We start from the raw sequence: 27,823 nt of genomic DNA on the forward strand, positions 1-27,823 counted from the left end.
GTTAAAGTCCCCTACTATGACTGTATTGTTATCAATCTCTCTGTTAAAGTCCTCCAGTAGTTTTCTTATATATTTATGTGCCCCAATATTAGGTGCATATGTGTTTACCAGGGTTATATCCACTTGTAAGATTGATCCTTTTAGTATTATGTAGTGACCTTTGTTGTCTTTTATTATGGCCTTCTTTTTAAAGTCTATTTTGTTGGATATCAGTATTGCTACTCTAGCTTTTTTTTTTTTTCTTTTCGATTTGCATGGAATAGTTTTTTCTATTCCTTTCACAACTTCTGTGTATCTTGTTTTGAGGTGGTTCTCTTATAGACTGCATAGAGTTGGGTCATGTTTTTTTTATCCATTCACCTACCATATGCTTTTTGATTGGAGCATTTAATCCATTTGCATTTAGGGTTATTATTGATAGGTACTTATTTATTTCCATTTTAATTCTATATGTCTAGGTTTCTCTACTTCTTCTAATCATTACAGCAGTCTATTTAGCATTTCTTGTAATGATGGAATGGGGATGTACCCCATTAGCCTTTTTCTTTTTGTCTGGGAAGCTCTTTATTTGCCAATCTATTTTGAATGATAGTCTTGATGGATATCATTATCTTTGTATCAGATCTTTGCTTTCCATTACCTTGAGTACTTTATGCCATTCCCTTCTAGCCTATAGAGTTTCTGATGAGAAATCAGGTGTCAGGTTTATGGGAACTCCTTTGTAGGTAACAGTTTTCTTTTCTCTTGCTGCCTTTAAGATTCTCTCTTTGTCTTTGATTTTTGGCATTTCAATTATGATGTGCCTAGGTGTGGGTCTGTTTGGGTTCTTCTTATTTGGGGTTCTCTATGGCTTATGAACTTGTGTGACTTTTATCTTTACCAGGTTAGGGAAGTTTTCTGCCATTATTTCTTCAAACACGTTCTGTATTCCTTTCTCCCTTTCTGCCTCTTCTGGCACACCTGCTATTCTAATATTGTTATGTTTTATGTTGTCTCACAGGTCCATTAAGCTGTCCTCCTGTTTTCTATTTTTTTTTCTTTTTGGTTCTCTGATTGACTGATTTTTTTCAACTCTGTCTTCTGATTCAGTGATTCAATCCACAGTTTCCCCTAATCTGTGGTGTATTCCTTCCAATGTTTTTTATTTGTGTTACTAGAGGCCCGGTGCACGAAATTCGTGCACGGAATGGGGTTGTCCCTCAGCCCAGCCTGTACCCTCTCCAATCTGGGACCCCTCAAGGGATGTCCAACTGTCCGTTTAGGCCCGATCCCTGGAATCAGGCCTAAACGGGCAGTTGGACATCCCTCTCACAATCCAGGACTGCTGGCTCCCAACTGCCTGCCAGCCTGATCACCCCCTAACCACTTGCTGCCAGCCTGTTTGCCCCCAACTTCCCTCCTCTGCCGGCCTGGTTACCCCTAACTGCCCTCTCCTGCAGGGTTGATCACCTCCAATTGCCCTCCCTTGCAGGCCTGGTTCTTCTCAACTGCCCTCCCTTGCAGGCCGGGTGCCTCCCAACTGCCCTCTCCTGCTGGCCATCTTGTGGTGGCCATCTTGTGTCCACATGGGGGCAGGATCTTTGACCACATGGGGGCAGCAATATTGTGTGTTGCAGTGATGATCAATCTGCAGATTACTCTTTTATTAGATAGGATAGAGGCTTGGTACAGGGGTGGGGGCCAGCTGGTTTGCCCTGAAGGGTGTCCCTGATCAGGGTGGGGTTCCCTTGGGGTGTGGGGCGGCCTGAGGGAGGGGCCTGTGGTGGTTTACAGGTGGGCCACGCCCCCTGGCAACGCAAGCGGAGGCCCTGGTATCTGGAATTTATTTTCCTTCTACAATTGAAACTTTGTAGCCTGGAGCAGAGCCAAGCCTGGGGTTCCCTCCGAGGCCCGCAGCCATTTGTGTTGGGGTTATAATTGAAACTTTGTTGCCTTAAGCGGGTGGGCTCGGCCAGGGTGTGTGGAAAGCTTTGCTTCCCCTGTTGCCGGTGGCAACCCTGGCCTGCTCTCTCAAGCTCCATTCTGCCGCCATTTGTTTGAATTTGTTTAGCTTCTATAATTGAAACTTTGTAGCTTGAGTGGAGGCTTAGGCCTGCAACGGCTGGCAGAAAGCTTGGCTTCCTCTTTTACCTAGGAAACCTTGCTCTCTGTGGCTGTAGCCATCTTGGTTTGGGTTAATTTGCATACTTGCTCTGATTGGATGGTGGGTGTGGCTTGTGGGCGTGGCTTGTGGGTGTGTCGGAGGTATGGTCTATTTGCATATTTGTCTATTATTAGATAGGATGTCTTCCTTTATCTCAGACTGTTCTTTTTTCAGAGTTAGTTTATCATTTTTCATGCGGTTGAGCATCTTTATCATCATTACTCTGAACTCTGTTTCAGATATATTTCTGTGTTTTTTTTAAAATATATTTTATTGATTTTTTACAGAGAGGAAGAGAGAGGGATAGAGAGCCAGAAACATCGATGAGAGAGAAACATCTGTCAGCTGCCTCTTGCACACCCCCCACTGGGGATGTGCCCGCAACCAAGGTACATGCCTTGACCGGAATCGAACCCCGGACCCTTGAGTCCGCAGGCTGACGCTCTATCCACTGAGCCAAACCAATTTCGGCTGTTTCAGATATATTTCTTATCTCTGCTTCATTTATCTTCTGTAAAATTCTCTAGGTCTTTCATTTGGAGACTGTTTCTTGTCTCCTCCTTTTGGTTGTCTGTTTGGGTTTGACTATGTATTAGGTAGATCCTCTACACCTCTCAATCTCTAGTGCAGGACTGTGTTAAAGGCTATTTCTTTTTTTTTTTTTAATTACTTTACTGATTAAGGTATCACATATTTGTCCTCAATCCCCTCCCCCCATTCCTATCCCAAACCCCACCACACGCATGCCCCACCCCCCTGTTGTACGTGATCACTGGTTAGGCTCATATGCAAGCACACAAGTCCTTTGGTAGATCTTTCTCCCTTATCTCCACTCTCCCTTACCTTCCCTCTGATGTCTGACAGTCTGATCAATGCTGTTCTTGTTCTTCAGTCTATGTTGTTCAGCATTTCCCCTAGATGAGTGAGCTCATGTGATACTAGGAATACACTGCAGATTGCCCAGGACCAAACCAGAGAGGGTCAGACCTGCATTACCACCATTTGTCCACCATCCAGAACTGAAATATCATTGCTGTTATGTACACATAAAGAACTGTTGGACATAGAAATTGGGACTCAAAATAACTGTTGGCCCAGAAAGAAACTCACTATAGACTGAATCATTTGCCTCTCAGCATAACCATTATTGCTTGTCTCATTTTCGGTTCCTATAAGGCTATTTCTGAATAATTAGATCAGGCAAAGACTTAAAGCTTCCAGAGAACTCCTCTGCCTACAGACTGATAGGATTCCAAGTTGAATTGCCCCCTATGCATTCATCCTCTTGCGTGTTGAGATTTTTTTCAACAGACTGGGCAGTTGCTTCTGCCTGGAGGCTAATTGTTATTTTTAATCTGTTAAGGACATCAAGGCAAGGTATTTTCCAATAAGGTGTGTCAACTATCTTTCTCCCAGGCCAGGCAGATAACCATGTGGGAAAGATGTCCTCTGCTGTGTGAGGGAATGACAACCCAGGAAACTTGGAGTGTCTGCCTTCTGAGCTCTATCCCCTAGTCCCCTGTCCTGGCTTCTATTCTCACAGCTCCAGTTCACTTTACCCTCCCTCTGCTGGAGCACAGGTGGGTGGCTTCACAGGGCATTTTGTGCATTGGCCCTTTAAGAGGATGCCTGAATTTTTATCTGTCACTCCCTGGCAGGCAGCACACTGCTGCCTTTCACAGCCAGATGTAATGTGGGTACCCTTCTCAGGAATGATGCTCTCTGCTGGGAGGTGGGGGACTTAGATTGGGGATTATATCTCAGAGTTCTCAGTGGCAATCCCCCACAGCTGGGATATATCTCCAGGACTTCAATTGCTGTCTGTGGGTGCCTGGCCAGCCCTTTTGTTCTTCCACCCCTCCTACCAGTCTCTATGCAGTCTCCACTTTTGGTCCTCGAGTCTCAGGGTCTCTCCTGTGAGCTTCCATTGATTATTCAGGAAGTTTCTCTGTATTTTAGTTGTAATTCCAGTTTGGTCCTGGGAGCATGTCCATGAAGCATCTACTTACTCTGCCACCATTTTTATTGCAAGGTGGTATTTTTAAAAATGATAATATCATTTAACATTGTATTGATTTGAAATATTTATGATTGTAAATTGCATTAGGTTTTATATTATCAAATACACGATTAAGGTAGTTTTTCATATGCTATTTAATAATTGAACAGAGAATGAAAATCAATCAAAAGTTCTTAGAGTTGAGAGACAATTTCAACACTCTATATTCCCTCTTTTATAGCATAGAAGGCTTTGTCTGGTCACCTAGGAATTTAATGCCCTGATGGAAAAGACTCTGATTGGCTGTAGAATTCACTTCAAAATTTAAATGAAGTAATCATCCCGGCATCTCCCATAATACCAAAATTTAGGTGGTCTATAAGAGTCTCTGCAAAGGAAAAAGAGAAACAGAAATTGTTATAAACAGCATTCAAAATTAACTGGGTATTGCATTAAGTGCACATTGTGGAGAGGCTGTACTCCACCTCAACCAGCAGCTGGGACCCACATGTTCCCCAGCCCTGCACCCATCCTTCCCTCATCCCGGCTACTTGACCCTTCCTACATAGTCAGTCCTGGCTCGGTCTTGGAACCCGCTCGTACTGGAGAGAGGATATGACTGGAGATTGTTTGATTGATATGATTCTCTAGAAGTAGAAGCGAATTGGGGATTAAATAAGAGGAAATAAATTTGAATGAAAGTGAGGAAGAAGCTAAGAAGGCTGGCTGAACCGTTAGAATGCAAATTCCTTGGAGTGAAGGATATAGAAAAGGAGGTTGGGTGGAAGTGTCCTAGAATGCCCTACTCTCTAAAGAAGGTTTGCAGTCTATCTTGGAGTTCAGAAGAAAAGGTGAACCAAAATCACAGGATACCCTCTAGCATGAATAGGCCCATTGTGATGGATTTAAAATTTCTGTAGTCAAGTAGTGTTTCTTGCTCAATTATGTTCCCTGTAGCTTGAAGCTACATCATAGAGATTATCAGTTATCATAGGGACTTCAGAATTCAATATATTGGCCATAGACTGACATTTGTAAGTCCTAATGAATAAACTAAATTAATTGATTTGTACATTTGCAAAATATCCAACAGAGTTATATTGAGAGATCATATACCAAACTGCTTTTGCAAATGAGAAGTCCTGGAAAAGGTACCAGTGTGATTTTGTGACTTTTACTGAGATAGTATAACTTTTTTCAATGTATACTGTGCAGCTATCAGAAACTTGGGTTTTCCTATCATTTTTATGATGGTTTATTCAGTATTTTGTGTTCTTACAGCACTTCAGTACAGAAAAGACATTCATTGTAGAAAGTATGACCACGTCTTGTGCAGATTGGATCCACGTGGCTGGGGCAAGTATGTAAGTAACCCTTATAGGCATCACAGTTTGGCTGTTAAACATAAAGAAGAACATAAACTTTGTCAGGTAATGAACTTTTTGAATGAATTGTTCTTTAATCTTAGTACAAGATACCATGCATCAAAATGGAATGAAAATCTTCTATAATGAGGTTTGGAAATGAATCATCCACTTAGTCATAAAATATTATTGATATATGTCTACAAACGCAATATCATTTGTAAAATACAGACAAATGGCTGAATGTATTTGTATAAATTAGCCACCCTTGTTGCAATTCTCCTCCTGCCTGCATCAGATCTCCCCATTATTTCATACCACAAGGTGTAGAAAGATGAAATTTTAATAATTTCCCTATATTTCTCAATGGTTTCACTATTAAAGTATCCGATACATTTAGATTATCATCAGATATATACATGTTCAATACATTAGTATTTGTATAAGTATATAAAATTTGGTTAGTAGTGCCAGTAATGGTAATTTACCTAAATAAACAAAATGGTATGAATTCCGACATACCGGCTTTTAAAATACCTTTAAACTTTAGCTATTTAGATGGTTCTTCCCTCTACATAATATTCTGAATATATGAAAATTATTATTTTACCCACCTTCAATATTTGTAAATATTTGGATAATATTTGTAATCCTCTTGTTTTGTTAGTATACACAATTCTAAGTTACTCTTTTTCTTTTATTTCTTTTTTTTTTTTTTTAAGGAGAGAGATAAAGAGATTTTAACTAATGGCTCATGCAGTTGTGGGGACTGGTAAGTTTTTAGGGCAGGCTAGAAATTCAGGTAAGATTTCTATATTACAGTCTTAGGGCAGAATTACTTTTTAAAATATTTTTATTGATTCCAGGTAGAAAGGGAGAGGGAGAGAGAGATAGAAACATCAATGATGAGAGAGAATCATTGATTGGATGGCTTCTGCAAGCTCCCCACTGAGCATAGAGCCCCACAACCCACGCCTGTGCCTTTGACTGGAATCGAACCTGGGGCCCTTTAGTCAGCAGGTCCATGCTCTATCCACTGAGCCAAACCAGCTAGGGCCACAATTCTACTTTAAATGCATTGTAACCTTTATCAGATGCTTGCAAATAACAAGGATACCCAATAATGGAATCTTTGAAATAATGGGATATTTTTATCTTATCCAAAATACCAAATAGTTTTTTAAGACTGGCTTAATTTCATTTAATCTAGCATAATAATGGCACAATTAAAAAATTCTTTTGAGAATCACTCTTTTACACATTTTGTTTGGTGAATATTTTTCTTTTATAGAGGTAAGTAAAAGGTGTAGATAGATAGGAATATTAATGAGAGAAAGAGAGACATCCATTGGCTGCCTTCTGCATACCCCGATTGGGGATTTAGCCCAAACCTGGGAATATGCCCTGACCAGGAATTGAACCAGGCACCTTATGGTTAATGGGTGGAAGCTTAACCACTGAGAACACTGGCAGAGCATTTGGTGAAATTTGCTATTAAAACCTACAATATGAAACAATTAAAAGTTCACCTTTTTCAATATTAAAATTAATCAAAATTAAACTTACCGGTTTGCGCACACTTTTTTTAAGTGGAAGAGAATTTCCTGTAACCAGCACACAAAAGAAAACATAAAAATAAGAAGAATCAGAAAACAATTGGAGTCTCTGTGGGGGGAACCTATACCTTTTAATAGCAAAATACTACACATATTGCCTACTAGTACCTCCAAGTTCTGAGGTGAGCCTCTTGTGGTAGTATCAAAACAGTAAGTTCACAAAATAGCTCCAAATCTGGAAATAAAATTCCAAATTATTCTCATCTGGGAAAAATATGTGTAAGTGTTGTGCAGCAATCACCACACTCTCCTGTGAAGATAACATGTTTCTTTTTATTCATTTTATAATAAATGAGACATGCTAGTCAGAGAAGACAATGCCTTTTTTAATGTCTCTAATATGCCTTGCATAAAGTCACCTAACATGAATAAATTAATTACCACTTAATGAAATAGTACTTAGTTCTAATATCCTGGGTCTGTTCAACACCTTAAAACTACTTTACACAAATTCTTCAGTCTCCTTGCACTAACGGAAGATAAATTTCCAGGAGAGGGGTCAATGAGTTCTCCCCTTACACAAAGTTTTTACTTTAGTGGCCTCAGAACAGGCAGACACCAAATCAGATTGCCAAGGAATATCAGACCTAGGAGGCATCATTACTCCCTACACTCTGCATTTAGCAAACATAGAATCTGACCTCCAAAAAGTAATAATATTAATTAGGTAAATAATTTTAGTCATAAATAAACAAGAAGCAAAGTTCTGCTCATTCTAACCCATCTCTCTGCTTCCATTCCTCTAAGGTGGGAAAAGAGAAAAAGCAATCCACAGATGTAATTTCTTAAAAGGGCTTTGTAACTTGCCCCCTTTCATTAGGCCAGTTAAAATATTACAAACCCAATAAAAGAAGATGCTCCATTTTGAGATAACAGAATTTGTATCCTGCAATTTCTAAGATGTATGAACTGCTTCATCCAGAATTAAAATGTACTCACCAGAATAAAGAAAAAATGCCAAGGCAGTGATGAAAATAACCTCGATCCATGATGAGAAAAAAGGCATTTTATCAAGTCTGAAGAAAAAACCCAAAAAGAATGTTTACAACACCTGACACAGAAACAAATTTCCTCTTTATAAATGAAAGTTTCTTACAGGCAAAGGACCTGCTCCTCCCCTAGGTTCCTAATTATATTGGACTTTCCCTTTTTTCTTTGCCCAAACTCACAGGATCAAGGAGACTCACCTGGGAACAAAAGGCATCATAGAGACTTGAGAGAAACACCAGGATACATTCTCAGCACACTTAAGATGGAGCTGTTCATTCCCAAACCTTGGCTCAGTCCACAGAAGCCTGACACCACTTAAGGAAATGTGCACACTAGAATCTCCATTTTCCCTCAGAATATAGAAACACTTCAGGAAGGACTGACCTGGACCAGGCCTCACAGCAATGCTGCACACCATGGCCAGCCCATAGATTCCCCACCCAACCTCCCTGAAACAGGAGGCAGTGGAGCCTGAGGCCTACAGCTCTAGAGACTGTGCCTATTTTGTTCCCCTTTCTTTGTCAACCACCTTCATCCAGCTGAGGAGTCTCCATTATTGAATTGCTGTTGAGGAGCTTGATGGGGTTAGAATAGATGGCTCATAGTAACATAAGGCATCGGTATTCTGTGTTCTGCCTAGAGGCTGTAGAACAGCTTGTGAGTTATGCCACATCAATAACTCTCAATAGGTCTTCCCTCAGTAAGAGATTTGGGATGATATTATGATATTCTCAGAACTGTGAGGTGGGGATAAGGTAATAAACAGTGCTATAAAACCCTAAAATAGAGAAGAGATGTGAAAGCTTTTCAAGCTACTGAGTTGGAAAGAAAGGAGAATCAAAGCAAGAAAGAGAAGAATAAATTTTGGAAACTGTAATTGCATCCATATATACACCTTTGGTATTTTGTAACACTAGGGGCACATTTGACTCCATTGGAGATATGGTTTATTAAACTTTTTATTTTGAGATAAATGGAGATTCTCATAAAGCTGTATGTAATAGTACAGAGAGTTATCATGTTCCTTTTAATCAATTTTCCCCAAGGGGAAATCTCCTAAAGCTATAGTACAATTTCACCACCAGGAATATTTAAAAAGCTCCCAGATGAATATCAGGCAGCCAGCTTTGATCTTTGGTTCAAGTACCACATGGAAATATTAATATCATGAGAGAATGAAGGCTCGAGTGAAATTGAAACTACATGGTACAATGTGCTAAATTTTATATTGAATCATCTGATCTGAGGAATAAGTTAGAAACAAGATCAAGTCAGTATAGCCTAGCTGACTTTAAATAGAGTCTGTGTAGTCAGGCTGACAAAATTAGTTCAAAACAAAGTGCTGAAGCATGAGCAATGAATTTTATTTTAATTAGTGTGAGGACTCATAAATGGAGGGATATTTCATGTTCATGAATAGGAAGATTCCCTATTGTCAAGGTGTCATTTACTTCCATCTTGACCTATAGATTCAATACAGTCCCAATCAAAATCCCAGCAAGTTATTGTGTGGCTGCTATTAAACCAATTCTATAGTTTATATGCAAGGCAAAAGATCCAGAATAGCCAATTGAGTATTGAAGGAGAAGACCAAAGCTGGACAATTGATGCTACTCAACTTCAAGACTCACTATATCTAACTCAGTAATCAAGACTGGGCCTTGGCAGAAGAAGAGACAAGTCGATTAATGGAAGAGAACAGACATCCCAGAAACAGACCCCCTTAAATAGTCACAATTGATTTTTTACAACTGAGCCAAGGTATTATAATGAGGCAAAGATAGTTTCTCAAAATAGTGCCTGAACAATAGGATATCCACATTTAATAAAAAAAAAAAAAACTTAAACCCAGACTTTATACCCATCACAGAAATTAAGTCTAAATGAAGCACGGACCTAATATAAACTGCAAACTTTAAAACTCCTAGGCGATAAGATAGGAGAAACCTAGGGAAGGATGAATACTATTAAATACCATACTTTTTTTTAATAGAAATTCTTACCCAAGGATAATTTTTCCATTGATTTTCAGAGAGATTGGAAGGGACGAAGAGAGAGGTAGAGGGGGAGGAAGAGGGGGGAGAAAGAGAGAGACAGAGAGAGAGAGAGAGAGATCTGTGCAAGAGAAACATTTCTTGGATGCCTCATGCAGGTGCCCAGCAAGTGACAGAATTGAACCTGTAACCCAGTTACTTGACCTTGAGCATAAATCAAACTAGGGAACCTTCTTGGGAGTAGGGGAGGCTGACAATAACACCACTGAGTCACACGAGGCAGGGCTAAACCCCTTTACTTTTCATAGGGAAGACTGATCCTTTTTTCCTTTTCATAGGGAAGACTGATCCTTTTTTCCTTTTCATAGGGAAGACTGTTCCCTTTTTTCCTTCTGCACCCAAATCAAATAAAATTACGCATATTAAGTAGTACATATAGAAAAAAGCTCAATGAAACTATCTCCTGTAGCATTTAAGAATACATGCAGTTTTCAATGCTCAACCTATCCTTTAGAGAACCAGGAACAATTATTCCTGGAAGGACCAGGGCTGAAGCAGTCCTGACAGCAATACTATACAAAAACCACAACAATGTATGCTCCAAGTTACCCACCTCAGAAGACACAATACACAGGGATACTGTGGATGTCTTGTTTACTTGTGCAGCCTCAGCCAGCTCCTCTATGTTGAGTAGCGTATTTTAAATACTGCTATAGGAAAACAAATGTCAGGAGAGAAAGTACATAGAGGAAAGGACAACTTCCCTGGTACTGACTGGGAAGTTGCCACACACAGAGGTCATCAAAGCCATTCTTACAGCAGGAAGTTTAGAGGACAATTTTATCTGATGGGCATAATGAATATGGAGAGGATAAAATGGTAAGTATGTTATAGATCCTAAAATAGGTAAGATAAGAAGTCTTTCTAAGTTAGGGAGCTGTGTAACATCAAGAGATAAGGCATGAAAAGAATGTCAGAAATTACAATTTGCAACTATGTCTGGAACATCAGTAGTTTTAAAACATAGATAGCTATGAGAGGCACCTGGAGAACTTTGTAAAATTACCTGAGCCCGTGTTCCTTCCCAAGGCTGCAATTCCATTTGCTATGAGAGATCCTAGTAACTGGTACTTTAATAAGTTTCTAAGATGATGGTAACTTGCAGCTACAGATGAGAGTGACTGAGCTAGAGCCACAGAGCAATCTCTGGGACAGTATTACATCAATCTTCCTACTTCCCTAAACCAGAGCTTCATAGTTAGTGAATATATACAAACCTGTTTGTGGGTAGCTTTATTCACACATTTATGTTAGGCTTCTTTTGGAAATATAGCTTGTTTCAAATTTCTGTGATCCAGTCTCAAAAAAGGGAAACTCTAAAATGATAATGATAGGTTATTCTTAAGAATCTAGAGCCAGCCCCGACTGGTGTTTCTCAGTGGTTAGAGCAACAGCCCATGCACTGAAGGGTTTTGGGTTTGATTCCCAGTCAGGGGCACATACCTGGGTTGAGGATCCATCCCCATCCCCTACTGGGGCACGTGGGGGAGGCAGCAAATACATGTGTCTCTCTCACATTGATGTTTCTCTCTCTCTCTGTTTTCCCCCTTTCCCACCCACTCCTTTCCACTCTCTCTAAAAACCAATGGCAAAAATATCCTCCAGTGAGGATTAACAACAACGAAAGAATCCAGACAACTGTGCTTCATGTCTTAGCTCTGTGGCTTAGTATGACAGAAATCTTAAAATTGTTATATATTTGATTAAAGTTGATTATTATAAAAAATGAATTAAAATAAAATAGGTGCATGCAATTGTTAAATGATTTTTACATAAAAAATGCCTAAAAATGCCTGTACCAGATAAGCATAGAATAAGAAGAGAAGCATTTTCAAGTAATTAATGAAAATCTATTACATAAAAGGGCTGTATCATTTATTGACCAAATATCAGCAAATTGAATACTGCAATATTTCTAAAAGATTATTATTAAGTAGGATTTTCCTGAACCCAATGTTGATTGAACATTTGAAAACTAAGAAATGTGATTCAATATATTAACAGAGTAAAGGAGAAAATCATATGACCAGCTCAATAGACAGCTATTCATGATAAAAATAATTTTGATGACTAAAATGTAAGTAGACACTCAGTTTGATGAAGGACATCGCAAAACACAGCAAACAGCATAATTCATGCTGTAATTTTGATTGCTTCCCCACAAGATGAAGAGATCTCAGTGCAATAAAAAAAGGAAAAAGAAAAGGCAGAAGAGCAAAAGAGTTGAAGATTGACAAAGAAAAGGAAAATTGTCTCTATTAGCAAATAGTCACTGCAGAATAGCCTAAGAAATGTAAAGGCAATTACAGCCCTAGCCTATTGGCTCGGTGGGTAGAGCATAGGACTAAGGACTGAGGGGTCCCGGGTACGATTCTGGCCATGGGCATGTACCTCACTTGCAGAGTCCATCTCTGGCTTTGGTAGTGGCCCAAGCAAGAGGCAACCAATCAATGTGGCTCTCTCACATTGATGTTTCTGTCTGTCTGTCTCTCTCTCCCCGCTGTGGTAAGGGACCAAAAAAAGGGGGTGAGGGCAATTACAAAAATTAAAAAGAAATGCATTATAGTTAAAGGATACAAGGTCAATATATACTAGCAAAAATAACAAAAACGTAAAATAACAAAAACTTACAATTTACAACATTTTCCCAACAGTTTTGCTCAGGTATAATTCACATATAATAAACTTCACATGCTAAACTGTGCAGTCTGATAAATTTTACATGTATATGCACCCCTGAAACGATCTTCACAATCAAGATAGTGAACGTATCCATCACCCCCAAAAGTTTCCTCCTGTCCCTCCCTTCCTCTCTCCCCAGGCAGCTGATGATCTGTTGTCACTTTAGATTAGTTTGCCTTTTCTAGAATTTTACATAGATATAATATGCCATATGTATCCTAGTTCGCCTTTTATTCAGCAAAATTATTTTGGGAAACATCTGTGTTGTTGTGTATCAGAACATTTACATTGTTTCCAGTTTGCGATATACAGAATAAAGTTGCCACAGATATTCATATACATGTAGTTCTTAACCATATGCATACATTTCACATGGGTGAATGCCTAGCAGTGGAAGGGCTGGAATACAGGGTAGTTCATAAAGTAAAAAGTTTCTTAATTTTTAAAGAGACTGCCCAATTCTTTGCCAAAGTATTGTCCTTCTTTACATTCCCACCAGTGGTGCCTGAGAGTTCCAGTTGCTCCACATCACCCACTCTTGGTGTGATCAGTCGTATAATGTTAGCCCCTTTGTTAGGTATAGAGTAGTATCTCATTGTGGTTAATTTACATTTCCTTAATAACTTTGGCCTTTGACGTTTTTGTTGTTTTTTTTAGTGACATGCAATTGACATAAACATTTTATGATTTTAAGGTCTACAACATGTTAATTGGATACATTTGTATATTACCTAAGATTGACACCATAGCACTAGATAAACCCCTAACCACGTGACATAATCATTTCTTTTTTTGTGGTGAGAACATTTAAGATCTAGTCACTTAGCAACTTTGATGTATTGTTGACTATAATCACAATGCTCTGCTCTTCATGTCTGCAGAACTTATTCTTCTTTTAACTCCAACTTTGTTCCCTTTGATCAACATATCCTTATTTTGCCGAGTCCTCAGGCTCTCATAACCACCATTCTAATCTCCATTTCTATGTAGTAAGCTTTGTAAGGTTCCATGTATGTGAAATTGTTATACAGTATTTGTTGTTCTCTGTCTGACGTTGCTCACTTGACATAATGCTCTCAAGGACCATGTGTGTTTTCACAAATGGAAGGATTTTCTTCTTTCTCCTGGTTGAATAACATATTATTGTGTATATAACATCTTCTTTATCCATTCATATGTTGGACATAAGTTATTTCATCTCCATTATATTTACAAAGAAGTGGGATTTTTCTGTGTTAGATGGTAGTTCTATTTTTAATTTTTTGAAGAACCTCCATTCTCTTGTCCATCTTATTTATACCAACTTACATTCCCACTCATGGTGAATAAGGTTTCCTTTTCTTCACATCCTCGTCAACACTTGTTTGTCATTTTGATGATAGCCTTTCTAATAAGTGTATGGTGATATATTATTATGGCTCTGATAGGCATTTCCCAGAAGATTTTCCAGCCCATTTCCATGTACCTGTTGGCCATTTGCATGTACTCTTCAAACACTGTCAGTAAGGATCCTTTGCCCATTGTTTAAAATTTATTTCAAAGTGAGGAAGGGAGAGGGAGAGAGGCAGAGATGTAAACATCACTGATGAGAGAGTCATTGATCAGCTGTCTTCTGCATGCCCCTATTGGGGATCAAGCCCACAACCCAGGCATGTACCCTGACTGGGAATCAAACCTAGACCTCCTAGCTCATGGTTTGATACTCAACTACTGAACACACCTGCCAACTTTTCATTGAATTTTTTATTGTTATTTAGTCATATGAGTTCTGTATGTATTTCAGTGTTATGCCATATATGGTATACAAAAATTGCTCCCATTTTGTAGGTGGTCTTTTCATTTGTTGGTTGTTTCTTTTGCTGTGCTGAAGACTTTTAACTTGATGAAACCCCACATAACCAACAAAACAATTCTGTAAGTTTAAACTAGTGATGAGACCTTCAAGCTCTTTATAGCTAATTGGTGCCGGATTATGAAAGTGAGTGACTCTGAAAACTTTCTGGGGGTTTTATCCTCCAAATTAAACTATTTTAAGAGTGTAACACCAAATTTTAACACATAATATTGTTTTCTTATAAAGTGATTCTTCAAGTAATTTAAAAACCTTACTGTGACTTGCACAGCAAGACAATCTATGAGGATAGTAATGAGTGTATTAGAATACCTCCTTTTACTTGAGTTCTGTTTCAATATCTAGAAATCCTGGGAATTTGTGAATGAATTTGTGTATTGAGAGAATAAAGGCGTGATCAGAATTAGCCTACTTGATTTAGACAAATGCCTCCTATCTTAGATGTCAGCTTATTGATACCAGGAGAAAACATTAGTGATCAGATCTAACTGTCTGCTAAATGACTCATGTATCCAGAGAAAACAAGACAGAGGCAGGAGAAGGAACAGATATGTGGTACAATTTCCTGGTCCTCCTCTTAGCCCTGATGAATCTGAAATTAAACTGGAGAAGTCTAGGAGTCAGAATTCTTAGTGAGACCTCTTGTGATTCTTACGTAAATAAGGGAAAATGCTGATTCCCAAGGTCTTCTAAATGAAAGGAAGATTAAATGCTTGTGCCTTCAAGGTGAGATATTTCCCACCCATAGGTGAATTATGGCTGTACTTAGGTCTTTTGAAAACATTCTAAATTATTTGCTTTAGGAGAGATTAATAGTTCTAGAAACAAATTGAATAAGCACACAATAATGTTATATATGGATCTTGGGGTATATCTGCCACAATTTTATATTTTTCCTTATCTCTGAGATAACACCTCAAATATTCAGTATCCAGCATTGACATACATGGTCTCTAGTCTTGTAGGACATTTGGTCCTGTCTAAAATGAGCAATGAGATACTTGTTCCCTGCCAAAACAGCCTCATATTTTGTTCTGTCCTAAGCATCCATGGAGACATTTGGTCCATAGTTAATATAAATCCTCCTCTTTTACAAGATCTAAGCCCTGACCTATCTACTTACCCCATGTGTCATTGCCAGCCAGGCTACCAAGGTAAGAAAGGTTATTATTGCCAGACAGCACATCACAATCATTGGACCAATACAATCTGATATCATTTTTGTTTTAATACTATAACCCAGAGTATAAGTAAACATTATGGGCTATTTGAATGCAAGGCTAACTTCTTAGGATGTAATGTAGTTCTTTTAAATGTGTTTTTATTGAGGGGGGAAGAGAGAGGGAGAGAGAGAGAGAGAGAGAGAGAGAGAGAGAGAGAGAGAGAGAGAGAGAGAGAGAGAGAACAACCCATAACCTGGGTATGTGCTCTGACTGGGAATCAAACCAGTGACCTTGAGGTGCATGAAATGACACACATGCAACTGAGCTCCACTGGTCAGGGTAAGTTTTTATGTTTTTGACAGGATCAAATTTCAGAAACTTTTTGGTGTGAACCAAATGTCTCCAAGGACATTTGGGACGGGACCAAATGACTGGGAATCATAATTAGGAATAAGAAATATTAAAGGTTATGTTTATAGTTGCTTAAGGACTTGCTCCAACACAGAAAGTATTCTTGTCATCACCAACAAGTTCCAAGTCATTTATTTTAAAGAAAAAAGACTTTGCAATTTGGCTAAATATCACAAGCCATTTGCCAAAAGCTGGACTCAGGCTATCACTCGCATGCATGCTACAGAGGGCATCTTCTATGAGGAAGTAAGGGCCTCTTGTGATGCTTAAGGGCTGAGTTTCCTTCATCTAAAATAATGTGTCCACCTTCTAAGGAAGTTCCAAAATGGAGAGGCATGTACTTCTTTCTCCTTCCACCACCTACTGGCTGGCATCTGGGAAAATAAAAAATTTGGTCTTCACATGTTAATTTTGAGATATCTCAATATATGGAGGTATCTCAAATATATATCTTTGTTTGGGATCCCCCAGAAGTAGGTTTTGTGGTAAAGATTTGAGAACAAATGTGTTGATTCAGGAGACAAAACAGGACACATCAGTAGGATATTGGGGACAGGAGGCAGGAAAATGAAGGCAATAAATGAACAGTGTGTTTTCTAACATGTTACTTACCACTCTGTGGAAGTGGAATTCACTCCTTAGTGAGACTCTGAAGATAGTGTGCAACATAAAGGTCAGATTTATCCAACTCTAAATGCAAGGAGATGACATAATTATACATCAACCCTCATCAGCCAATGATTGAGAGGTGACCTCAAGATGTGTTGACTTTCTGGTGCTTCTGACCCTCTGTGTATATGGTCACAGTGTTAAGAGAAAGTCCTTTAGCAAAGGGATGCAGATAGTGGCAGTTGGAAGTTGAGCCCCATGAACTGAGAGGTAGAGCCCAAAAGGACTTGAGCAGGACATGAAAGTATGTGTGGGAATGGAGATATATCAAGAATCTGGAATTTAGAAACAAGCGTTAGAGATACTGATTTGTAGTCATTGATGTAAAATGAAATTAAAGTTCATGAGAATGGAGAAGATCACTTAGGGAAATAGAAAAGAGAAGACGACTGTACATTTAGTGCCAGCACCAAAATAACAAATGAAATCAATAAAGCAAACCCATAGGAACAAGAAATGATAAAGGAGAAACAACAAAAGAGTGTGATATCATTGGAGCCAAGTTTTAAAAAGTGCATCAAATATAAGCATAACCAATGGACATAGATAGCAGGGGGGGTGAGGGCATGTATGGGAGCTGGCTGAGGGGACAATGGGGGATATGGACACATATATAATGCCTTAATCAATAAAACATCAATTTTTAAAAGTGCCTCAAGAAAGACAGGAGTACTTAGGAAGCACTAAATTGAGTATTAGCTGCTACTATTACTCCTTCCTTCCTTCATTCATTCATCGAATTGATTATATTTTGCTGATTCTGAAAAAAAAAGAAAGAAAAGAAAGGATTAGTAAACCATACTAAATGCTGCTGACATGGGAATAAAAAATAAGATGTGAGATTCCACTCTTATATTTTGAAAAGAAAACCCAATTGGCAGTCCTAGATGGCTCTTGCCCTTGCAGGCAGGTATTGCAATAACTTTCTCTGGTGTCTATTCTGAGAACAGCACCCAAGTAATGAATTCTAGGAACCTGAAAACAAAAACTCAGTTGACAGTCCTAGAGAGCTGTGACCCTTGCAGGGCTTTAAAAGAAAAGCCTATTGGAGATGACATTGGCAAATATGATCTCCCATGGAGATGGCTTTCTTGTTGTTTTGTTGATGGTTTCTTTTGTGGGTCAGAAGCTTTTTATTTTGATGTAGTCCCATTTGTTTATTTTCTCCTTAGTTTTCATTGCCCTAGGAGCTGTATGGGAAAAGATATTGATTCCACATATGTCTGCTGTTTTGCTGCCTATGGCTTCTTCTAAGATTTTTATGATTTCTCATCTTACTTTCAAGTCCTTTATCCATTTTGAATTTATTTTTATGTATGGTCTAAGTTGGTGGTCTAGTTTGATTTTTTTTTTTGCATGTATCTGTTCAATTTTCCCAACACCATTTATTGAAGAGACTGTCTTGACTCCATTGTATGCTCTTGCCTTTTTTGTCAAATATTAATTGAGCATAGTAGCTTGGGTCAATTTCTGGGTTCTTTGTTCTATTCCATTGGTCTATATGTCTGTTCTTGTGCCAGTACTAGGCAGTTTTGAGAACAGTGGCTTTGTAATATAGCTTGATATATGGTACTGTGATCCCTCCAGCTTTGTTCTTCTTTCTCAGGATTGCTATAGCTCTTCAAGGTCTTTTTTTATTCCATATGGATTTTTGGAGATTTTGTTCTAGGTCTGTGAAATATGCTGTTGGTATCTTAATAGGAATTGCATTGAATCTATAGATTGATTTGGATATAGTATGGACATTTTAATGATGCTGATTCGACCAATCAATGAACACGTTATATTCTTCCATTTGTTTATGTCTTCCTTTATCTCTTTTTGTCAACGTCCTGTAGTTTTCCGTGTACAGGTCTTTTACCTCCCTAGGTAAGTTTATTCCCAGGCATATTAATTTTTTTGTTGTTGCAATAGTAAATGTGATTTTTTTTTTTTAGTTTCTCTTTCTGTGAGAAATATTTCAGTATTTCATTATTGGTGGATAAAAAAGCCATAGATTTCTGCTTGTTAATTTTGTATCCTGCTCTATTGCCAAATTCATTTATTAAGTCTAGTAGTTTTTTGATAGAGTCTTTCGGGTTTTCTATGTAGAATATAATGTTATCAGCAAATAATGACAGTTTTACTTCTTTTCCAATATGGATGCCTTTTATTTCTTATTCTTGTCTGATCACTATGGCTAGCATTTCCAGTACTGTGTCGAACAGGAGTGGTGAGAGTGAGTATTCCTCGTCTTTTTCCTGTTCTTAGGGGAAATGGTTTCAGTTTTTTCCATTGAGTATGATATTGGCTGTAGTTTTGTCATATATGGCCTTTGTCATGTTGAGATATGCTCTCTCTATTCCCCCCACATTGCTGAGAGTTTTTATCAAAAACAGGTGTTGGATTTTGTTGAATGCTTTCCCTGCATCTATTGATATGATCATGTGATTTTGTCTTTCAATTTGTTTATGTTATATATCATATTTATTTATTTGGGAATATTGTACCAGCCTTGCATGCCTGGAATAAATCACCCTTGATCTGGAGTATGATCTTGTTAATATATTACTATGTTTGATTTGCTAATATTTTGTTGAAGATTTTAGCATCTATGTTCATCAGGGATATTGGCCTGTAATTCTCTTTCTTTGTAATGTCTTTATCTGGCTTTAAAATTAGGATAATGCGCCAAGACCGGTTTGGCTCAGTGGATAGAGTGTAGGCCTGCGGACTCAAAGGTCCCGGGTTCGATTCTGGTCAAGGGCATGTACCTTGGTTGCGGGCACATCCCCAGTGGGGGGTGTGCAGGAGGCAGCTGATCAATGTTTCTAGCTCTCTATCCCTCTCTCTTCCTCTCTGTAAAAAAAATCAATAAAATATATTTTTAAAAAATAAAAAAATAAAATTAAGATAATGCTATCCTTATAAAATTTGGGCTAGTTCTTCCTCTTGGATTTTCTGATATAGTTTGAGGATTATAGGTGTTAGTTCTTCCTTGAATGTTTGTTAGACTCCCCTCTGAAGCCATCCAAACTGGGTTTTTGTTTGGTGGGAGTTTTTTGTTGTTGTTTTTTAAATTACTGCTTATATTTCTTCAGTTATTATTGCCCTATTCAGGTTTTGTGATTCCTCCTGATTCAGTTTTGGGAGATTATATTTTTCTAGGAATTTCTCTACTTCAACCACATTGTCCAACTTGTTGGCATATAGTTGTTCATAGTATTTTCTTACAATCCTTTGTATTTCTATAGTGTCAGTGGTTACATGTGGAATCCCTTGTCACGTCCTGCGTGTTTCAGAGATCTTGTTCAGGTCCGGTTTTCTAGAGAAGGCCGCAATCAAAATGAAAAGAGACTGGAAAAGAGTTAATTTGGGTAAATGGGGGCCAGGCGGGAGTCCACCTCTAGGGGGAGGACTGCCACTGCTCTGGCCTTTGCCATCCCTTTTATGGGGGTTCTGAGATACACCCATATCCTTTAGGCAGGAAATTCCAACAATAGACAATCAGCAAAAATTTACATATGATTAACAGGTGAGAGTTGCTTTAACTACCAATGTCTCAACTAAACAATGACTGACTAGCTCTGACCATTCAGAGCGATTAAGGTTGACCAGCATTCCGGATTCCCTTTTCACATTTAACTTCCAATGTCTCAATGTTCCGTTTCCAGCAGTTACTTATCCACTTTCATTTCCGATTTTATTTATTTGGGTCCTCTCTGTTTTTTTCTTGGTGAGTCTGGCTAATGGTTTATCAATTTTGTTTATCCTTTCAAAAAACCAGCTCTTGGTTTCATTGAGTTTTTGTATTGTTTTTTGTTTCTGCATTATCAGTTTCTGCTCTAATCTTTATTTTTTCCTTCCTTTTACTTACTCTGGGCTTTTCTTGTTGTTCTCTTTCTAGTTCTTTAAGTTGTAGTATTAAATAGTTTATTGCTGACTTTCCTAGTTTTCTGAGGTATACCTGTAGTCCTATGCATTTCCCTCTCAGGAATGCTTTTGCTGTGTCCCAGAGATTTTGGCTTGTTGTGTGATCATTTTCATTTGTTTCTAGGAAGTTTTTTTATTTCTTTTTATCTCCTTGGTAACCCATTCATTCTTTAATAGCATGCTCTTTAGCCTCCATGTGTTTGAAAGTTTTGAGTATTTCTTACTGTAGTTCACTTTTAATTTCATTGCACTGTGATCTGAGAAGATGCTTGATATGATTTCAATCTTTTTGAACTTGTAGAGACTTGTTTTATTCCCTAACATGTGGTCTATCTTTGTGAATTATTCATGTATACTTGAGAAGAATGTATATTTTGCTGCGTTGGGGTGATATATTCTATAAATGTCAAGTAAATCCATCTGATCCATTGTGTCCTTTAGATTCTCTGTTTCCTTGTTAAGTTTTTTACTGGAAGATCTGTCCAGTGGAGTCTGAGGGGTGTCCCCTACTATGACTGTATTGTTATCGACCTCTCTGTTAAAGTCCTCTAGAAGTTTCCTTATATATTTATGTGCCCCAATATTAGGTGCATATATGTTTACCAGGGTTATATCCTCTGGTTAGGTTGATCCCTTTAGTATTATGTAGTGACCTTTGTTGTCTTTTATTATGGCCTTCTTTTTAAAGTCTATTTTGTTGGATATCAGTATTGCTACTCTAGCTTTTTTTTTTTTCTTTTCCATTTGCATGGAATAATTTTTTCTATCCCTTCACATCTTCTGTGTGTCTTGTTTTGAGGTGGTTCTATTGTAGACTGCATAGAGTTGGGTTATGTTTTTGTATCCAGTCACCTACTATATGCTTTTTGATTTGAGCATTTAATTCATTTGCGTTTAGGGTTATTATTGATAGGTACCTATTTATTGCCATTTTAATTCTGTATGGCTAGGAATCTCTGTTTCTTCTACTCATTACAGCAGTTGCTTTAGCAATTCTTGTAATGCTGGATTGGTGATGATGTACTCCTATAGCCTTTTTCTTTTTTGAGGGGAAGCTATTTATTTGTCCATCTATTTGGAATGATAGTCTTGCTGGATATCATTATCTTTGTATCAGATCTTTGCTTTCCATTACCTTGAGTACTTCATGCCATTCCCTTCTAGCCTATAGAGTTTCTGATGAGTAATCAGGTGTCTAGCTTATGGGAACTCCTTTGTAGGTAACAGTTTTCTTTTCTCTTGCTGCATTTAAGATTCTCTCTCTGTCTTTGATTTTTGGCATTTAATTATGATGTGCCTAGGCATGGGTCTGTTTGGGTTCTTCTTATTTGGGGTTCTCTATGCCTTATGAACTTGTGTGACTTTTATCTTTACCAGGTTAAGGAAGTTTTCTGCCATTATTTCTTCAAACATGTTCTGTATTCCTTTCTCCCTTTCTGCCTCTTCTGGCATACCTGCTATTCTAATATTGTTATGTTTTATGTCGTCTCACAGCTCCATTACGCTGTCCTCCTGTTTTCGTTTTTTTTTTTCTTCTTTTTGGTTCTCTGATTAACTGATTTTTTTCAACTCTGTCTTCTAATTCAGTGATTCAATCCGCAGTTTCCCCTAATCTGTGGTGTATTCCTTCCAATGTTCTTTATTTGTGATATGTCTTTCTTTATCTCAGACTGTTATTTTTTCATAGTTACTATATCATTTTTCATGTTGTTGAGCATCTCTACCATCATTATTCTGAATTCTGTTTCAGATATATTTCTTATCTCTCCTTCATTTATCTTTTTTTCTATAAAATTCTCTAGGTTTTTCATTTGGAGGTTGTTTCTTGTCTCCTCATTTTGGCTGTCTGTTTGGGTTTGTGACTATGTATTAGGTAGATCCTCTACACCTCTCAATCTCTAGTGAAGGACAGTGTTAAAGGCTGTTTCTGAATAATTAGATCAAGCAAAGATTTAAAGCTTCCATAGACCTCCTCTGCCTACATCAGTGATGGGCAACCTTTTGAGCGTGGTGTGTTAAACTTCGCCAAAAAACTGAGCATAACTTGGGTAGTGTGTCACTTTGAGGAAAAAACTAACTCCAAGACTCTAGTCGCAAATGTTTCATCCTCAGGAGCAGCAAATGTTTCATCCTCGGCATGTGGCCGCGTGTCATCAGAAATGGCTACTCGTGTCAGTGCTGACACACGTGTCATAGGTTCGCCATCACTGGCCTACAGACTGATAGGATTTCAACTTGAATTGCCCGCTATGCATTCATTCTCTTGTTTGTTGCGAGTTTTTTCAACAGACTTGGCAGTTGCTTCTGCCTGGAGACTAATTGTTATTTTCAATCTGTTAAGGACATCAAGGCAAGGTATTTTCCAATAAGGTGTGTCAACTATCTTCCACCAGGCCAGGCAGATATCTATGTGGGAAAGATGTCCTCTGCTGTGTGAGGGAATGACAACCCAGGAAACTTGGGGTGTTTGCCTTCTGAGCTCTATCCCCTAGTCCCCTGTCCTGGCTTCTACTCTCACAGCTCCAGTTCACTTTACCTTCCCTCTGCTGGAGCACAGGTGGGTGGCTTCACAGGGCATTTTGTGCATTGGCTTTTTAAGAGGGTGCCTGAATTTTTATCTGTCACTCCCTGGCAGGCAGCACCCTGCTGCCTTTCACAGCCAGATGTAATGTGGGTACCCTTCTCAGGAATGGTGCTCTCTGCTGGGAGGTGGGGGACTTAGATTGGGGATTATATCTCAGAGTTCTCAGTGGCAATCCCCCACAGCTGGGATATATCTCCAGGACTTCAATTGCTGTCTGTGGGTGCCTGGCCAGCCCTTTTGTTCCTCCACCCCTCCTACCAGTCTCTATGCAGTCTCCACTTTTGGTCCTCGAGTCTCAGGGTCTCTCCTGTGAGTTTCCATTGATTATTCAGGAAGTTTCTCTCTATTTTAGTTGTAATACCAGTTTGGTCTTGGGAGCATGTCCATGAAGCATCTACTTACTCTGCCACCATTTTTATTGCAAGGTGGTATTTTTAAAAATGCTAATATCATTTAACATTGTATTGATTTGAAATATTTATGATTGTAAATTGCATTAGGTTTTATATTATCAAATACACGATTAAGGTAGTTTTTCATATGCTATTTAATAATTGAACAGAGAATGAAAATCAATCAAAAGTTCTTAGAGTTGAGAGACAATTTCAACACTCTATATTCCCTCTTTTATAGCATAGAAGGCTTTGTCTGGTCACCTAGAAATTTAATGCCCTGATTGAAAAGACTCTGATTGGCTGTAGAATCCACTGCGTAATAGGATTGCCCTATCTATCCGGGCATCTCCCATAATGCCGAAATTTAGGTGGTCTATAAGAGTCTCTGCAAAGGAAAAGAGAAACAGAAATTGTTATAAACAGCATTCAAAATTAACTGGGTATTGCATTAAGTGCACTTTGTGGAGAGGCTGTGCTCCACCTCAACCAGCAGCTGGGACCCACATGTTCCCCAGCCCTGCACCCATCCTTCCCTCATCTGGGCTACTTGACCCTTCCTACATAGTCAGTCCTGGCTCGGTCTTGGAACCCGCTCATACTGGAGAAAGGATATGACTGGAGATTGTTTGATTGATATGCTTCTCTAGAAGTAGAAGCGAATTGGGGATTAAATAAAAGGAAATAAATTTGAATGAAAGTGAAGAGGAAGCTAAGAAGACTGGCTGAACCATTAAAATGCAAATTCCTTGGAGTGAAGGATATAGAAAAGGAGGTTGGGTGGAAGTGTCCTAGAATGCCCTGCTCTCTAAAGAAGGTTTGCAGTCTATCTTGGAGTTCAGAAGAAAAGGTGGACCCAAATCACAGGATACCCTCTAGCATGAATAGGCCCATTGTGATGGACTTAAAATTTCTGTAGTCAAGTAGTGTTTCTTGCTCAATTATGTTCCCTGTAGCTTGAAGCTACATCATAGAGATTATCAGTTATCATAGGGACTTCAGAATTCAATATATTGGCCATAGACTGACATTTGTTAAGTCCTAATGAATAAACTAAATTAATTGATTTGTACATTTGCAAAATATCCAACAGTAACATTGATAGGTCAAATACCAAACCGCTTTTGCAAAAGAGAACTCCTGGGAAAGGTACCAGTGTGATTTTGTGACTTTTACTAAGATAGTACAATTTTTTTTCCACATATCCTGTGCCTAGGCTATCAGAAACTTGGGTTTTCCTATCATTTTTATGATGGTTACTTCATTATTTTGTGTTCTTACAATACTACAGAGCAGAAAACACATTCGTTGTAGAAAGTACGGCCACGGCCTGCGCAGATTGGATCCACTTGGTTGGAGCAAACATTTAATCGACCCCTATATGCACCACAGTTTGGCTGTTAAACATAAAGAAGAACATAAACTTTGTCAGGTAATGAACTTTTTGAATGAAATGTTCTTTAATCTTAGTACAAGATACCATGCATCAAAATGGAATGAAAATCTTCTATAATGAGGTTTGGAAATGAATCATCCACTTAGACATAAAATATTATTGATATATCTTTACAAACCCAATGTTATTTGTAAAATACAGACAAATGGCTGAATGTATTTGTATAAATTAGCTACCCTTGTTGCACTTCTCCTCCTGCCTGCATCAGATTTCCCCATTATTTCATACCATAAGGTGTAGAAAGATGAAATTTTAATAATTTTCCTATATTTCTCAATTGTTTCACTATTAGAGTATCTGATACATTTAGATTATCAGCAGATATGTACATATTCAATACATTAGTACTTGTGTAAGTATATAAATTTTGGTTAGTAGTAATGTCAGTATTGGTAATTTACCTAAATAAATATAGTGGTATGTATTCTGACAGACTGGCTTTTAAAATGTATTTGTAAACTTTAGCTATGTAGATGTTTCTTCTATATAATATTCTGCTCTGTGAATATATGAAAATTATTATTTTATCCACCTTCAAGTGGATAATATTTGTAATCCTCTTGTTTTGCTAGTATACACAATTCTACGTTATTCTTTTTCTTTTATTTATTTATTTTTTTTTTTTTTAAGGAGAGAGATAAAGAGATTTTAACTAATGGCTCATACAGTTGTGGGGACTGGTAAGTTTTTAGGGCAGGCTAGAAATTCAGGTAAGATTTCTATATTACAGTCTTAGGGAAGAATTCCTTTTTTTTTTTTTTAACATTTTTATTGATTCCAGATAGAAAGGGAGAGGGAGAGAGAGATAGAAATATCAATGATGAAAGAGAATCGTTGATTGGCTGCCTCCTGCATGCTCCCCACTGGGGACAGAGCCCCACAACCCAGGCATGTGCCTTTCACTGGAATCGAACCTGGGGCCCTTTAGTCAGCAGGTCTATGATCTATCCACTGAGCAAAACCAGCTAGGGCCACAAACCAGCTAGGGCCACTGTAACCTTTATCAGATGCTTACAAATAACAAGGATACCCAATAATGGAATCTTTGAAATAATGGGATATTTTTATCTTATCCAAAATACCAAATAGTTTTTTAAGACTGGCTTAATTTCATTTAATCTAGCATAATAATGGCATAATTAAAAAAATTTTTTGAGGATCACTCTTTTTACACATTTTGTTTGGTGAATCTTTTTTTTAATAGAGGTAAGTAAAAGGTGTAGATAGATAGGAATATTAATGAGAGAAAGAGAAACATCCATTGGCTGCCTCCTGCATACCACAATTGGGGATTTAGCCCAAACCTGGGCATGTGCCCTGACCAGGAATTGAACCAGGCACCTCATGCTTCATGGGTGGAAGCGTAACCACTGTGCAACACTGGCAGAGCATTTGGTGAAATTTGCTATTAAAACCTACAATATGAAACAATTAAAAGTTCACCTTTTTCAATATTAAAATTAATCAAAATTAAACTTACCCGTTTGCGCACGTGTTTTACAGTTGGAAGAGAATTTCCTGTAACCAGCACACAAAAGAAAACGTAAAAATAAGAAGAATCGGAAAACAATCAGAGTCCCTGTGGGAAGAACCTATACCTTTTAATAGCAAAATACTACACATATTGCCTACTAGTACCTCCAAGTTCTGAGGTGAGCCTCTTGTGGTAGTATCAAAACAGTAAGTTCACAAAATAGCTCCAAATCTGGAAATAAAATTCCAAATTATTCTCATCTGGGAAAAATACGTGTAAGTGTTGTGCAGCAATCACCACACTCTCCTGTGAAGATAACATGTTTCTTTTTATTCATTTTGTAATAAATGAGACATGCTAGTCAGAGAAGACAATGCCTTTTTTAATGTCTCTAATATGCCTTGCATAAAGTCACCTAACATGAATAAATTAATTACCACTTAATGAAATAGTGCTTAGTTTTAATATCCGGGATCTGTTCAACACCTTAAAACTACTTTACACAAATTCTTCAGTCTCCTTGCACTAACGGAAGATAAATTTCCAGGAGAGGGGTCAATGAGTTCTCCACTTACACAAAGTTTTTACTTTAGTGGCCTCAGAACAGGCAGACAACAAATCAAATTGCCAAGGAATGTCAGACCTAGGAGGCATCATTACTCCCTACACTCTGCATTTAGCAAACATAGAATCTGACCTCCAAAAAGTAATAATAATAATAATTAGGTAAATAATTTTAGTCATAAATAAACAAGAAGCAAAGTTCTGCTCATTCTAACCCATCTCTCTGCTTCCATTCCTCTAAGGTGGGAAAAGAGAAAAAGCAATCCACAGATGTAATTTCTTAAAAGGGCTTTGTAACTTGCCCCCTTTCATTGGGCCAGTTAAAATATTACAAACCCAATAAAAGAAGATGCTCCATTTTGAGATAACAGAAGTTGTCTCTTGCAATTTCTATGATATATTAACTGCTTCATCCAGAATTAAAATGTACTCACCAGAATAAAGAAAAAATGCCAAGGCAATGATGAAAATAACTTTGATCCATGATGAGAAGAAAGG

General features: G+C 38.0%; 1 long non-coding RNA gene across 3 annotated transcripts in view; it reads left to right on the forward strand.

The window, feature by feature from the left end:
• The window catches only part of LOC114231677 (uncharacterized), a 315,772-nt gene extending 288,580 nt beyond the window's left edge, over positions 1–27,192 (forward strand). For 2 of the 3 annotated variants that reach the window (XR_008556400.1, XR_008556402.1), the window contains 3 exons: positions 5,424–5,506; positions 25,123–25,263; positions 26,791–27,192. This is a non-coding gene — a long non-coding RNA (uncharacterized LOC114231677). Of the gene's footprint in view, positions 1–5,423; positions 5,507–7,156; positions 7,245–25,122; positions 25,264–26,790 lie in introns of those variants that run through there. The other variant, XR_008556401.1, reaches the window with a different exon arrangement.
• The last annotated feature ends 631 nt before the right edge of the window (positions 27,193–27,823 follow it).

This window comes from Eptesicus fuscus, chromosome 6 (genome assembly GCF_027574615.1).
Source record: "Eptesicus fuscus isolate TK198812 chromosome 6, DD_ASM_mEF_20220401, whole genome shotgun sequence".
Classification (NCBI taxonomy): domain Eukaryota; kingdom Metazoa; phylum Chordata; class Mammalia; order Chiroptera; family Vespertilionidae; genus Eptesicus; species Eptesicus fuscus.